This window comes from Gorilla gorilla, chromosome 20 (assembly GCF_029281585.2).
Source record: "Gorilla gorilla gorilla isolate KB3781 chromosome 20, NHGRI_mGorGor1-v2.1_pri, whole genome shotgun sequence".
NCBI classification, from domain to species: Eukaryota; Metazoa; Chordata; class Mammalia; order Primates; family Hominidae; genus Gorilla; species Gorilla gorilla.
In genome coordinates, this window is record NC_073244.2 from 31,468,804 (window position 1) to 31,484,214 (window position 15,411).

Below are 15,411 nucleotides of genomic sequence, written 5' to 3' on the forward strand. Positions count from 1 at the left end.
CAATTGCAGGCTTTACAAACAGAGTGCTTCCAAACTGCTCTATGAACACAAAGGTTAAACTCTGTGAGTGGAACTCACACATCTCAAAGTGGTTGCTGAGAATGATTCTCTCTAGTTTTTATACGAAGATATTTCCTTTTCTACCGTAGCCCCAAAATCGATTGAAATCTCCACTTGGAAATTCCACAAAAAGAGGGTTTCAAATCTGCTCTGTCTAAAGTAAGGTTCAACTCTGTCAGTTGAACAAATGCTGCCCAAAGAAGTTACTGAGAATTCTTCTGTCTATCGTTATATGCAGAAATCCCGTTTCCAACGAAATCCTCAATGAGGTCCAAATATCCACTTGCAGTCTTTACAAACAGTGTGTTTCCAAACTGCTCTATGAAAACAAAGGTTAAACTCTGTGAGTGGAACTCACACATCCCAAAGTGGTTGCTGAGAATGATTCTCTCTAGTTTTTATACGAAGATATTTCCTTTTCTACCGTAGGCCCAAATCGCTTGAAATCTCCCCTTGGAAATTCCACAAAAAGAGGGTTTCAAATCTGCTCTTTCTAAAGGAAGGTTCAACTCTGTGAGTTGAACACATGCAGCCCAAAGAAGTTACTGAGAATTCTTCTGTGTAGCGTTATATGCAGAAATCCCGTTTCCAACGAAATCCTCAAAGAGGTCTCAATATCCACTTGCAGACTTTACAAACAGAGTGTTTCCAGACTGCTCTATGAAAACAAAGGTTAAACACTGTGAGTGGAACTCACACATCTCAAAGTGGTTGCTGAGAATGATTCTCTCTAGTTTTTATACGAAGATACTTCCTTTTCAACCGTAGGCCCAAAATCGATTGAAATCTCCACTTGGAAATTCCACAAAAAGAGGGTTTCAAATCTGCTCTGTCTAAAGTAAGGTTCAACTCTGTCAGTTGAACACATGCAGCCCGAAGAAGTTACTGAGAATTCTTCTGTCTAGCGTTATATGCAGAAATCCCGTTTCCAACGAAATCCTCAAAGAGGTCCAAATATCCAATTGCAGGCTTTACAAACAGAGTGTTTCCAAACTGCTCTATGAACACAAAGGTTAAACTCTGTGAGTGGAACTCACACATCCCAAAGTGGTTGCTGAGAATGATTCTCTCTAGTTTTTATACGAAGATATTTCCTTTTCTACCGTAGGCCCAAAATCGCTTGAAATCTCCACTTGGAAATTCCACAAAAAGAGGGTTTCAAATCTGCTCTGTCTAAAGTAAGGTTCAACTCTGTGAGTTGAACACACGCAGCCGAAAGAAGTTACTGAGAATTCTTCTGTGTAGCGTTATATGCAGAAATCCCGTTTCCAACGAAATCCTCAAAGAGGTCTCAATATCCACTTGCAGACTTTACAAACAGAGTGTTTCCTGACTGCTCTATGAAAACAAACGTTAAACACTGTGAGTGGAACTCACACATCTCAAAGTGGTTGCTGAGAATGATTCTCTCTAGTTTTTATACGAAGATATTTCCTTTACAACCGTAAGCCCAAAATCGCTTGAAATCTCCACTTGGAAATTCCACAAAAAGAGGGTTTCAAATCTGCTCTGTCTACAGTAAAGTTCAACTCTGTCAGTTGAACACATGCAGCCCAAAGAAGTTACTGAGAATTCTTCTGTCTAGCGTTATATGCAGAAATACCGTTTCCAACGAAATCCTCAAAGAGGTCCAAATATCCACTTGCAGGCTTTACAAACAGAGTTTTTCCAAACTGCTCTATGAACACAAAGGTTAAACTCTGTGAGTGGAACTCACACATCCCAAAGTGGTTGCTGAGAATGATTCTCTCTAGTTTTTATACGAAGATATTTCCTTTTCTACCGTAGGCCCAAAATCGCTTGAAATCTCCACTTGGAAATTCCACAAAAAGAGGGTTTCAAATCTGCTCTGTCTAAAGTAAGTTTCAACTCTGTGAGTTGAACACAGGCAGCCCAAAGAAGTTACTGAGAATTCTTCTGTCTAGCGTTATATGCAGAAATCCCGTTTCCAACGAAATCCTCAAAGAGGTCCAAATATCCACTTGCAGGCTTTACAAACAGAGTGTTTCCAAACTGCTCTATGAACACAAAGGTTAAACTCTGTGAGTGGAACTCACACATCCCAAAGTGGTTGCTGAGAATGATTCTCTCTAGTTTTTATACGAAGATATTTCCTTTTCTACCGTAGGCCCAAAATCGCTTGAAATCTCCACTTGGAAATTCCACAAAAAGAGGGTTTCAAATCTGCTCTGTCTAAAGTAAGGTTCAACTCTGTGAGTTGAACACATGCAGCCCAAAGAAGTTACTGAGAATTCTTCTGTCTAGCGTTATATGCAGAAATCCCGTTTCCATCGAAATCCTCCAAGAGGTCCAAATATCCACTTGCAGACTTTACAAACAGAGTGTTTCCAATCTGCTCTATGAAAACATAGGTTAAACTCTGTGAGTGGAACGCACACATCCCAAAGAGTTTGCAGAGAATGATTGTCTCTAGTTTTTATAGGAAGATATTTCCTTTTCTACCGTAGGCCCAAATCGCTTGAAATCTCCACTTGGAAATTCAAGAAAAAGAGGGTTTCAAATCTGCTCTGTCTAAAGTAAGGTTCAACTCTGTGAGTTGAACACAGGCAGCCCAAAGAAGTTACTGACAATTCTTCTGTCTAGCGTTATACGCAGAAATCCCGTTTCCAACAAAATCCTCAAAGTGGTCCAAATATCCACTTGCAGATTTTACAAATAGAGTGTTTCCAAACTGCTCTATGAAAACAAAGGTTAAACTCTGTGAGAGGAACGCACACATCCCAAAGTGTTTGCTGAGAATGATTCCCTCTAGTTTTTATATGAAGATATTTCCTTTTCTACCATAGGCCCAAATCTCTTGAAATCTCCACTTGCAAATTCCACAAAAAGAGGGTTTCAAATCTGCTCTGTCTAAAGGAAGGTTCAACTCTGTGTATTGAACACACGCAGGCCAAAGAAGTTACTGAAAATTCTTCTGTCTAGCGTTATATGCAGAAATCCCGTTTCCAACGAAATCCTCAAAGAGGTCTCAATATCCACTTGCAGACTTTACAAACAGAGTGTTTCCAGACTGCTCTATGAAAACAAAGGTTAAACACTGTGAGTGGAACTCACACATCTCAAAGTGGTTGCTGAGAATGATTCTCTCTAGTTTTTATACGAAGATATTTCCTTTTCAACCGTAGGCCCAAAATCGCTTGAAATCTCCACTTGGAAATTCCACAAAAAGAGGGTTTCAAATCTGCTCTGTCTAAAGTAAGGTTCAACTCTGTCAGTTGAACACATGCAGCCCAAAGAAGTTACTGAGAATTCTTCTGTCTAGCGTTATATGCAGAAATCCCGTTTCCAACGAAATCCTCAATGAGGTCCAAATACCCACCTGCAGGCTTTACAATCAGAGTGTTTCCAAACTGCTCTATGAGCACAAAGGTTAAACTCTGTGAGTGGAACTCACACATCCCAAAGTGGTTGCTGAGAATGATTCTCTCTAGTTTTTATACGAAGATATTTCCTTTTCTACCGTAGGCCCAAATAGCTTGAAATCTCCCCTTGGAAATTCCACAAAAAGAGGGTTTCAAATCTGCTCTTTCTAAAGTAAGGTTCAACTCTGTGAGTTGAACACACGCAGCCCAAAGAAGTTACTGAGAATTCTTCTGTGTAGCGTTATATGCAGAAATCCCGTTTCCAACGAAATCCTCAAAGAGGTCCAAATATCCACTTGCAGACTTTACAAACAGAGTGTTTCCAATCTGCTATATGAAAACAAAGGTTAAACTCTGTGAGTGGAACGCACACATCTCAAAGTGGTTGCTGAGAATGATTCTCTCTAGTTTTTATACGAAGATATTTCCTTTTCTACCGTAGGCCCAAATCGCTTGAAATCTCCCCTTGGAAATTCCACAAAAAGAGGGTTTCAAATCTGCTCTTTCTAAAGGAAGGTTCAACTCTGTGAGTTGAACACACGCAGCCCAAAGATGTTACTGAGAATTCTTCTGTCTAGCGTTATATGCAGAAATCCCGTTTCCAACGAAATCCTCAAAGAGGTCTCAATATCCACTTGCAGACTTTAAAAACAGAGTGTTTCCAGACTGCTCTATGAAAACAAAGGTTAAACACTGTGAGTGGAACTCACACATCTCAAAGTGGTTGCTGAGAATGATTCTCTCTAGTTTTTATACGAAGATACTTCCTTTTCAACCGTAGGCCCAAAATCGCTTGAAATCTCCACTTGGAAATTCCACAAAAAGAGGGTTTCAAATCTGCTCTGTCTAAAGGAAGGTTCAACTCTGTGAGTTGAACACACGCAGGCCAAAGAAGTTGCTGAGAATTCTTCTGTCTAGCGTTATATGCAGGAATCCCGTTTCCAACGATATCCTCAAAGAGGTCCAAATATCCAATTGCAGGCTTTACAAACAGAGTGCTTCCAAACTGCTCTATGAACACAAAGGTTAAACTCTGTGAGTGGAACTCACACATCTCAAAGTGGTTGCTGAGAATGATTCTCTCTAGTTTTTATACGAAGATATTTCCTTTTCTACCGTAGCCCCAAAATCGATTGAAATCTCCACTTGGAAATTCCACAAAAAGAGGGTTTCAAATCTGCTCTGTCTAAAGTAAGGTTCAACTCTGTCAGTTGAACAAATGCTGCCCAAAGAAGTTACTGAGAATTCTTCTGTCTATCGTTATATGCAGAAATCCCGTTTCCAACGAAATCCTCAATGAGGTCCAAATATCCACTTGCAGTCTTTACAAACAGTGTGTTTCCAAACTGCTCTATGAAAACAAAGGTTAAATTCTGTGAGTGGAACTCACACATCCCAAAGTGGTTGCTGAGAATGATTCTCTCTAGTTTTTATACGAAGATATTTCCTTTTCTACCGTAGGCCCAAATCGCTTGAAATCTCCCCTTGGAAATTCCACAAAAAGAGGGTTTCAAATCTGCTCTTTCTAAAGGAAGGTTCAACTCTGTGAGTTGAACACATGCAGCCCAAAGAAGTTACTGAGAATTCTTCTGTGTAGCGTTATATGCAGAAATCCCGTTTCCAACGAAATCCTCAAAGAGGTCTCAATATCCACTTGCAGACTTTACAAACAGAGTGTTTCCAGACTGCTCTATGAAAACAAAGGTTAAACACTGTGAGTGGAACTCACACATCTCAAAGTGGTTGCTGAGAATGATTCTCTCTAGTTTTTATACGAAGATACTTCCTTTTCAACCGTAGGCCCAAAATCGATTGAAATCTCCACTTGGAAATTCCACAAAAAGAGGGTTTCAAATCTGCTCTGTCTAAAGTAAGGTTCAACTCTGTCAGTTGAACACATGCAGCCCGAAGAAGTTACTGAGAATTCTTCTGTCTAGCGTTATATGCAGAAATCCCGTTTCCAACGAAATCCTCAAAGAGGTCCAAATATCCAATTGCAGGCTTTACAAACAGAGTGTTTCCAAACTGCTCTATGAACACAAAGGTTAAACTCTGTGAGTGGAACTCACACATCCCAAAGTGGTTGCTGAGAATGATTCTCTCTAGTTTTTATACGAAGATATTTCCTTTTCTACCGTAGGCCCAAAATCGCTTGAAATCTCCACTTGGAAATTCCACAAAAAGAGGGTTTCAAATCTGCTCTGTCTAAAGTAAGGTTCAACTCTGTGAGTTGAACACACGCAGCCGAAAGAAGTTACTGAGAATTCTTCTGTGTAGCGTTATATGCAGAAATCCCGTTTCCAACGAAATCCTCAAAGAGGTCTCAATATCCACTTGCAGACTTTACAAACAGAGTGTTTCCTGACTGCTCTATGAAAACAAACGTTAAACACTGTGAGTGGAACTCACACATCTCAAAGTGGTTGCTGAGAATGATTCTCTCTAGTTTTTATACGAAGATATTTCCTTTACAACCGTAAGCCCAAAATCGCTTGAAATCTCCACTTGGAAATTCCACAAAAAGAGGGTTTCAAATCTGCTCTGTCTAAAGTAAAGTTCAACTCTGTCAGTTGAACACATGCAGCCCAAAGAAGTTACTGAGAATTCTTCTGTCTAGCGTTATATGCAGAAATACCGTTTCCAACGAAATCCTCAAAGAGGTCCAAATATCCACTTGCAGGCTTTACAAACAGAGTTTTTCCAAACTGCTCTATGAACACAAAGGTTAAACTCTGTGAGTGGAACTCACACATCCCAAAGTGGTTGCTGAGAATGATTCTCTCTAGTTTTTATACGAAGATATTTCCTTTTCTACCGTAGGCCCAAAATCGCTTGAAATCTCCACTTGGAAATTCCACAAAAAGAGGGTTTCAAATCTGCTCTGTCTAAAGTAAGTTTCAACTCTGTGAGTTGAACACAGGCAGCCCAAAGAAGTTACTGAGAATTCTTCTGTCTAGCGTTATATGCAGAAATCCCGTTTCCAACGAAATCCTCAAAGAGGTCCAAATATCCACTTGCAGGCTTTACAAACAGAGTGTTTCCAAACTGCTCTATGAACACAAAGGTTAAACTCTGTGAGTGGAACTCACACATCCCAAAGTGGTTGCTGAGAATGATTCTCTCTAGTTTTTATACGAAGATATTTCCTTTTCTACCGTAGGCCCAAAATCGCTTGAAATCTCCACTTGGAAATTCCACAAAAAGAGGGTTTCAAATCTGCTCTGTCTAAAGTAAGGTTCAACTCTGTGAGTTGAACACATGCAGCCCAAAGAAGTTACTGAGAATTCTTCTGTCTAGCGTTATATGCAGAAATCCCGTTTCCATCGAAATCCTCCAAGAGGTCCAAATATCCACTTGCAGACTTTACAAACAGAGTGTTTCCAATCTGCTCTATGAAAACATAGGTTAAACTCTGTGAGTGGAACGCACACATCCCAAAGAGTTTGCAGAGAATGATTGTCTCTAGTTTTTATAGGAAGATATTTCCTTTTCTACCGTAGGCCCAAATCGCTTGAAATCTCCACTTGGAAATTCAAGAAAAAGAGGGTTTCAAATCTGCTCTGTCTAAAGTAAGGTTCAACTCTGTGAGTTGAACACAGGCAGCCCAAAGAAGTTACTGACAATTCTTCTGTCTAGCGTTATACGCAGAAATCCCGTTTCCAACAAAATCCTCAAAGTGGTCCAAATATCCACTTGCAGATTTTACAAATAGAGTGTTTCCAAACTGCTCTATGAAAACAAAGGTTAAACTCTGTGAGAGGAACGCACACATCCCAAAGTGTTTGCTGAGAATGATTCCCTCTAGTTTTTATATGAAGATATTTCCTTTTCTACCATAGGCCCAAATCTCTTGAAATCTCCACTTGCAAATTCCACAAAAAGAGGGTTTCAAATCTGCTCTGTCTAAAGGAAGGTTCAACTCTGTGTATTGAACACACGCAGGCCAAAGAAGTTACTGAAAATTCTTCTGTCTAGCGTTATATGCAGAAATCCCGTTTCCAACGATATCCTCAAAGAGGTCCAAATATCCAATTGCAGGCTTTACAAACAGAGTGTTTCCAAACTGCTCTATGAAAACAAAGGTTAAACTCTGTGAGTGGAACTCACAAATCCCAAAGTGGTTGCTGAGAATGATTCTCTCTAGTTTTTATACGAAGATATTTCCTTTTCTACCGTAGGCCCAAAATCGCTTGAAATCTCCACTTGGAAATTCCTCAAAAAGAGGGTTTAAAATCTGCTCTGTCTAAAGTAAGGTTCAACTCTGTGAGTTGAACACACGCAGCCCAAAGAAGTTACTGACAATTCTTCTGTCTAGCGTTATATGCAGAAATCCCGTTTCCAACGAAATCCTCAAAGAGGTCTCAATATCCACTTGCAGACTTTACAAACAGAGTGTTTCCAGACTGCTCTATGAAAACAAAGGTTAAACACTGTGAGTGGAACTCACACATCTCAAAGTGGTTGCTGAGAATGATTCTCTCTAGTTTTTATACGAAGATATTTCCTTTTCAACCGTAGGCCCAAAATCGCTTGAAATCTCCACTTGGAAATTCCACAAAAAGAGGGTTTCAAATCTGCTCTGTCTAAAGTAAGGTTCAACTCTGTCAGTTGAACACATGCAGCCCAAAGAAGTTACTGAGAATTCTTCTGTCTAGCGTTATATGCAGAAATCCCGTTTCCAACGAAATCCTCAATGAGGTCCAAATACCCACCTGCAGGCTTTACAATCAGAGTGTTTCCAAACTGCTCTATGAGCACAAAGGTTAAACTCTGTGAGTGGAACTCACACATCCCAAAGTGGTTGCTGAGAATGATTCTCTCTAGTTTTTATACGAAGATATTTCCTTTTCTACCGTAGGCCCAAATAGCTTGAAATCTCCCCTTGGAAATTCCACAAAAAGAGGGTTTCAAATCTGCTCTTTCTAAAGTAAGGTTCAACTCTGTGAGTTGAACACACGCAGCCCAAAGAAGTTACTGAGAATTCTTCTGTGTAGCGTTATATGCAGAAATCCCGTTTCCAACGAAATCCTCAAAGAGGTCCAAATATCCACTTGCAGACTTTACAAACAGAGTGTTTCCAATCTGCTATATGAAAACAAAGGTTAAACTCTGTGAGTGGAACGCACACATCTCAAAGTGGTTGCTGAGAATGATTCTCTCTAGTTTTTATACGAAGATATTTCCTTTTCTACCGTAGGCCCAAATCGCTTGAAATCTCCCCTTGGAAATTCCACAAAAAGAGGGTTTCAAATCTGCTCTTTCTAAAGGAAGGTTCAACTCTGTGAGTTGAACACACGCAGCCCAAAGATGTTACTGAGAATTCTTCTGTCTAGCGTTATATGCAGAAATCCCGTTTCCAACGAAATCCTCAAAGAGGTCTCAATATCCACTTGCAGACTTTACAAACAGAGTGTTTCCAGACTGCTCTATGAAAACAAAGGTTAAACACTGTGAGTGGAACTCACACATCTCAAAGTGGTTGCTGAGAATGATTCTCTCTAGTTTTTATACGAAGATACTTCCTTTTCAACCGTAGGCCCAAAATCGATTGAAATCTCCACTTGGAAATTCCACAAAAAGAGGGTTTCAAATCTGCTCTGTCTAAAGTAAGGTTCAACTCTGTCAGTTGAAAACATGCAGCCCAAAGAAGTTACTGAGAATTCTTCTGTCTAGCGTTATATGCAGAAATCCCGTTTCCAACGAAATCCTCAAAGAGGTCCAAATATCCAATTGCAGGCTTTACAAACAGAGTGTTTCCAAACTGCTCTATGAACACAAAGGTTAAACTCTGTGAGTGGAACTCACACATCCCAAAGTGGTTGCTGAGAATGATTCTCTCTAGTTTTTATACGAAGATATTTCCTTTTCTACCGTAGGCCCAAAATCGCTTGAAATCTCCACTTGGAAATTCCACAAAAAGAGGGTTTCAAATCTGCTCTGTCTAAAGTAAGGTTCAACTCTGTGAGTTGAACACACGCAGCCGAAAGAAGTTACTGAGAATTCTTCTGTGTAGCGTTATATGCAGAAATCCCGTTTCCAACGAAATCCTCAAAGAGGTCTCAATATCCACTTGCAGACTTTACAAACAGAGTGTTTCCTGACTGCTCTATGAAAACAAACGTTAAACACTGTGAGTGGAACTCACACATCTCAAAGTGGTTGCTGAGAATGATTCTCTCTAGTTTTTATACGAAGATATTTCCTTTACAACCGTAAGCCCAAAATCGCTTGAAATCTCCACTTGGAAATTCCACAAAAAGAGGGTTTCAAATCTGCTCTGTCTAAAGTAAAGTTCAACTCTGTCAGTTGAACACATGCAGCCCAAAGAAGTTACTGAGAATTCTTCTGTCTAGCGTTATATGCAGAAATACCGTTTCCAACGAAATCCTCAAAGAGGTCCAAATATCCACTTGCAGGCTTTACAAACAGAGTTTTTCCAAACTGCTCTATGAACACAAAGGTTAAACTCTGTGAGTGGAACTCACACATCCCAAAGTGGTTGCTGAGAATGATTCTCTCTAGTTTTTATACGAAGATATTTCCTTTTCTACCGTAGGCCCAAAATCGCTTGAAATCTCCACTTGGAAATTCCACAAAAAGAGGGTTTCAAATCTGCTCTGTCTAAAGTAAGTTTCAACTCTGTGAGTTGAACACAGGCAGCCCAAAGAAGTTACTGAGAATTCTTCTGTCTAGCGTTATATGCAGAAATCCCGTTTCCAACGAAATCCTCAAAGAGGTCCAAATATCCACTTGCAGGCTTTACAAACAGAGTGTTTCCAAACTGCTCTATGAACACAAAGGTTAAACTCTGTGAGTGGAACTCACACATCCCAAAGTGGTTGCTGAGAATGATTCTCTCTAGTTTTTATACGAAGATATTTCCTTTTCTACCGTAGGCCCAAAATCGCTTGAAATCTCCACTTGGAAATTCCACAAAAAGAGGGTTTCAAATCTGCTCTGTCTAAAGTAGGGTTCAACTCTGTGAGTTGAACACATGCAGCCCAAAGAAGTTACTGAGAATTCTTCTGTCTAGCGTTATATGCAGAAATCCCGTTTCCATCGAAATCCTCCAAGAGGTCCAAATATCCACTTGCAGACTTTACAAACAGAGTGTTTCCAATCTGCTCTATGAAAACATAGGTTAAACTCTGTGAGTGGAACGCACACATCCCAAAGAGTTTGCAGAGAATGATTGTCTCTAGTTTTTATAGGAAGATATTTCCTTTTCTACCGTAGGCCCAAATCGCTTGAAATCTCCACTTGGAAATTCAAGAAAAAGAGGGTTTCAAATCTGCTCTGTCTAAAGTAAGGTTCAACTCTGTGAGTTGAACACAGGCAGCCCAAAGAAGTTACTGACAATTCTTCTGTCTAGCGTTATACGCAGAAATCCCGTTTCCAACAAAATCCTCAAAGTGGTCCAAATATCCACTTGCAGATTTTACAAATAGAGTGTTTCCAAACTGCTCTATGAAAACAAAGGTTAAACTCTGTGAGAGGAACGCACACATCCCAAAGTGTTTGCTGAGAATGATTCCCTCTAGTTTTTATATGAAGATATTTCCTTTTCTACCATAGGCCCAAATCTCTTGAAATCTCCACTTGCAAATTCCACAAAAAGAGGGTTTCAAATCTGTTCTGTCTAAAGGAAGGTTCAACTCTGTGTATTGAACACACGCAGGCCAAAGAAGTTACTGAGAATTCTTCTGTCTAGCGTTATATGCAGAAATCCCGTTTCCAACGATATCCTCAAAGAGGTCCAAATATCCAATTGCAGGCTTTACAAACAGAGTGTTTCCAAACTGCTCTATGAAAACAAAGGTTAAACACTGTGAGTGGAACTCACACATCTCAAAGTGGTTGCTGAGAATGATTCTCTCTAGTTTTTATACGAAGATATTTCCTTTTCAACCGTAGGCCCAAAATCGCTTGAAATCTCCACTTGGAAATTCCACAAAAAGAGGGTTTCAAATCTGCTCTGTCTAAAGTAAGGTTCAACTCTGTCAGTTGAACACATGCAGCCCAAAGAAGTTACTGAGAATTCTTCTGTCTAGCGTTATATGCAGAAATCCCGTTTCCAACGAAATCCTCAATGAGGTCCAAATATCCACCTGCAGGCTTTACAATCAGAGTGTTTCAAAACTGCTCTATGAGCACAAAGGTTAAACTCTGTGAGTGGAACTCACACATCCCAAAGTGGTTGCTGAGAATGATTCTCTCTAGTTTTTATACGAAGATATTTCCTTTTCTACCGTATGCCCAAATAGCTTGAAATCTCCCCTTGGAAATTCCACAAAAAGAGGGTTTCAAATCTGCTCTTTCTAAAGTAAGGTTCAACTCTGTGAGTTGAACACACGCAGCCCAAAGAAGTTACTGAGAATTCTTCTGTGTAGCGTTATATGCAGAAATCCCGTTTCCAACGAAATCCTCAAAGAGGTCCAAATATCCACTTGCAGACTTTACAAACAGAGGGTTTCCAATCTGCTATATGAAAACAAAGGTTAAACTCTGTGAGTGGAACGCACACATCTCAAAGTGGTTGCTGAGAATGATTCTCTCTAGTTTTTATACGAAGATATTTCCTTTTCTACCGTAGGCCCAAATCGCTTGAAATCTCCCCTTGGAAATTCCACAAAAAGAGGGTTTCAAATCTGCTCTTTCTAAAGGAAAGTTCAACTCTGTGAGTTGAACACACGCAGCCCAAAGATGTTACTGAGAATTCTTCTGTCTAGCGTTATATGCAGAAATCCCGTTTCCAACGAAATCCTCAAAGAGGTCTCAATATCCACTTGCAGACTTTACAAACAGAGTGTTTCCAGACTGCTCTATGAAAACAAAGGTTAAACACTGTGAGTGGAACTCACACATCTCAAAGTGGTTGCTGAGAATGATTCTCTCTAGTTTTTATACGAAGATACTTCCTTTTCAACCGTAGGCCCAAAATCGATTGAAATCTCCACTTGGAAATTCCACAAAAAGAGGGTTTCAAATCTGCTCTGTCAAAAGTAAGGTTCAACTCTGTCAGTTGAACACATGCAGCCCAAAGAAGTTACTGAGAATTCTTCTGTCTAGCGTTATATGCAGAAATCCCGTTTCCAACGAAATCCTCAAAGAGGTCTCAATATCCACTTGCAGACGTTACAAACAGAGTGTTTCCAGACTGCTCTATGAAAACAAAGGTTAAACACTGTGAGTGGAACTCACACATCTCAAAGTGGTTGCTGAGAATGATTCTCTCTAGTTTTTATACGAAGATATTTCCTTTTCAACCGTAAGCCCAAAATCGCTTGAAATCTCCACTTGGAAATTCCACAAAAAGAGGGTTTCAAATCTGCTCTGTCTAAAGTAAAGTTCAACTCTGTCAGTTGAACACATGCAGCCCAAAGAATTTACTGAGAATTCTTCTGTCTAGCGTTATATGCAGAAATACCGTTTCCAACGAAATCCTCAAAGAGGTCCAAATATCCACTTGCAGGCTTTACAAACAGAGTGTTTCCAAACTGCTCTATGAACACAAAGGTTAAACTCTGTGAGTGGAACTCACACATCCCAAAGTGGTTGCTGAGAATGATTCTCTCTAGTTTTTATACGAAGATATTTCCTTTTCTACCGTAGGCCCAAAATCGCTTGAAATCTCCACTTGGAAATTCCACAAAAAGAGGGTTTCAAATCTGCTCTGTCTAAAGTAAGGTTCAACTCTGTGAGTTGAACACATGCAGCCCAAAGAAGTTACTGAGAATTCTTCTGTCTAGCGTTATATGCAGAAATCCCGTTTCCGAAGAAATCCTCAAAGAGGTCCAAATATCCACTTGCAGGCTTTACAAACAGAGTGTTTCCAAACTGCTCTATGAAAACAAAGGTTAAACTCTGTGAGTGGAACTCACACATCCCAAAGTGGTTGCTGAGAATGATTCTCTCTAGTTTTTATACGAAGATATTTCCTTTTCTACCGTAGGCCCAAAATCGCTTGAAATCTCCACTTGGAAATTCCACAAAAAGAGGGTTTCAAATCTGCTCTGTCTAAAGTAAGGTTCAACTCTGTGAGTTGAACACATGCAGCCCAAAGAAGTTACTGAGAATTCTTCTGTCTAGCGTTATATGCAGAAATCCCGTTTCCATCGAAATCCTCCAAGAGGTCCAAATATCCACTTGCAGACTTTACAAACAGAGTGTTTCCAATCTGCTCTATGAAAACATAGGTTAAACTCTGTGAGTGGAACGCACACATCCCAAAGAGTTTGCAGAGAATGATTGTCTCTAGTTTTTATAGGAAGATATTTCCTTTTCTACCGTAGGCCCAAATCGCTTGAAATCTCCACTTGGAAATTCAAGAAAAAGAGGGTTTCAAATCTGCTCTGTCTAAAGTAAGGTTCAACTCTGTGAGTTGAACACAGGCAGCCCAAAGAAGTTACTGACAATTCTTCTGTCTAGCGTTATACGCAGAAATCCCGTTTCCAACAAAATCCTCAAAGAGGTCCAAATATCCACTTGCAGATTTTACAAATAGAGTGTTTCCAAACTGCTCTATGAAAACAAAGGTTAAACTCTGTGAGAGGAACGCACACATCCCAAAGTGTTTGCTGAGAATGATTCCCTCTAGTTTTTATATGAAGATATTTCCTTTTCTACCATAGGCCCAAATCTCTTGAAATCTCCACTTGCAAATTCCACAAAAAGAGGGTTTCAAATCTGCTCTGTCTAAAGGAAGGTTCAACTCTGTGTATTGAACACACGCAGGCCAAAGAAGTTACTGAGAATTCTTCTGTCTAGCGTTATATGCAGAAATCCCGTTTCCAACGATATCCTCAAAGAGGTCCAAATATCCAATTGCAGGCTTTACAAACAGAGTGTTTCCAAACTGCTCTATGAAAACAAAGGTTAAACTCTGTGAGTGGAACTCACAAATCCCAAAGTGCTTGCTGAGAATGATTCTCTCTAGTTTTTATACGAAGATATTTCCTTTTCTACCGTAGGCCCAAAATCGCTTGAAATCTCCACTTGGAAATTCCTCAAAAAGAGGGTTTCAAATCTGCTCTGTCTAAAGTAAGGTTCAACTCTGTGAGTTGAACACACGCAGCCCAAAGAAGTTACTGACAATTCTTCTGTCTAGCGTTATATGCAGAAATCCCGTTTCCAACGAAATCCTCAAAGAGGTCTCAATATCCACTTGCAGACTTTACAAACAGAGTGTTTCCAGACTGCTCTATGAAAACAAAGGTTAAACACTGTGAGTGGAACTCACACATCTCAAAGTGGTTGCTGAGAATGATTCTCTCTAGTTTTTATACGAAGATATTTCCTTTTCAACCGTAGGCCCAAAATCGATTGAAATCTCCACTTGGAAATTCCACAAAAAGAGGGTTTCAAATCTGCTCTGTCTAAAGTAAGGTTCAACTCTGTCAGTTGAACACATGCAGCCCAAAGAAGTTACTGAGAATTCTTCTGTCTAGCGTTATATGCAGAAATCCCGTTTCCAACGAAATCCTCAATGAGGTCCAAATACCCACCTGCAGGCTTTACAATCAGAGTGTTTCCAAACTGCTCTATGAAAACAAAGGTTAAACTCTGTGAGTGGAACTCACACATCCCAAAGTGGTTGCTGAGAATGATTCTCTCTAGTTTTTATACGAAGATATTTCCTTTTCTACCGTAGGCCCAAATCGCTTGAAATCTCCCCTTGGAAATTCCACAAAAAGAGGGTTTCAAATCTGCTCTTTCTAAAGGAAGGTTCAACTCTGTGAGTTGAACACACGCAGCCCAAAGAAGTTACTGAGAATTCTTCTGTGTAGCGTTATATGCAGAAATCCCGTTTCCAACGAAATCCTCAAAGAGGTCCAAATATCCACTTGCAGACTTTACAAACAGAGTGTTTCCAATCTGCTATATGAAAACAAAGGTTAAACTCTGTGAGTGGAACGCACACATCTCAAAGTGGTTGCTGAGAATGATTCTCTCTAGTTTTTATACGAAG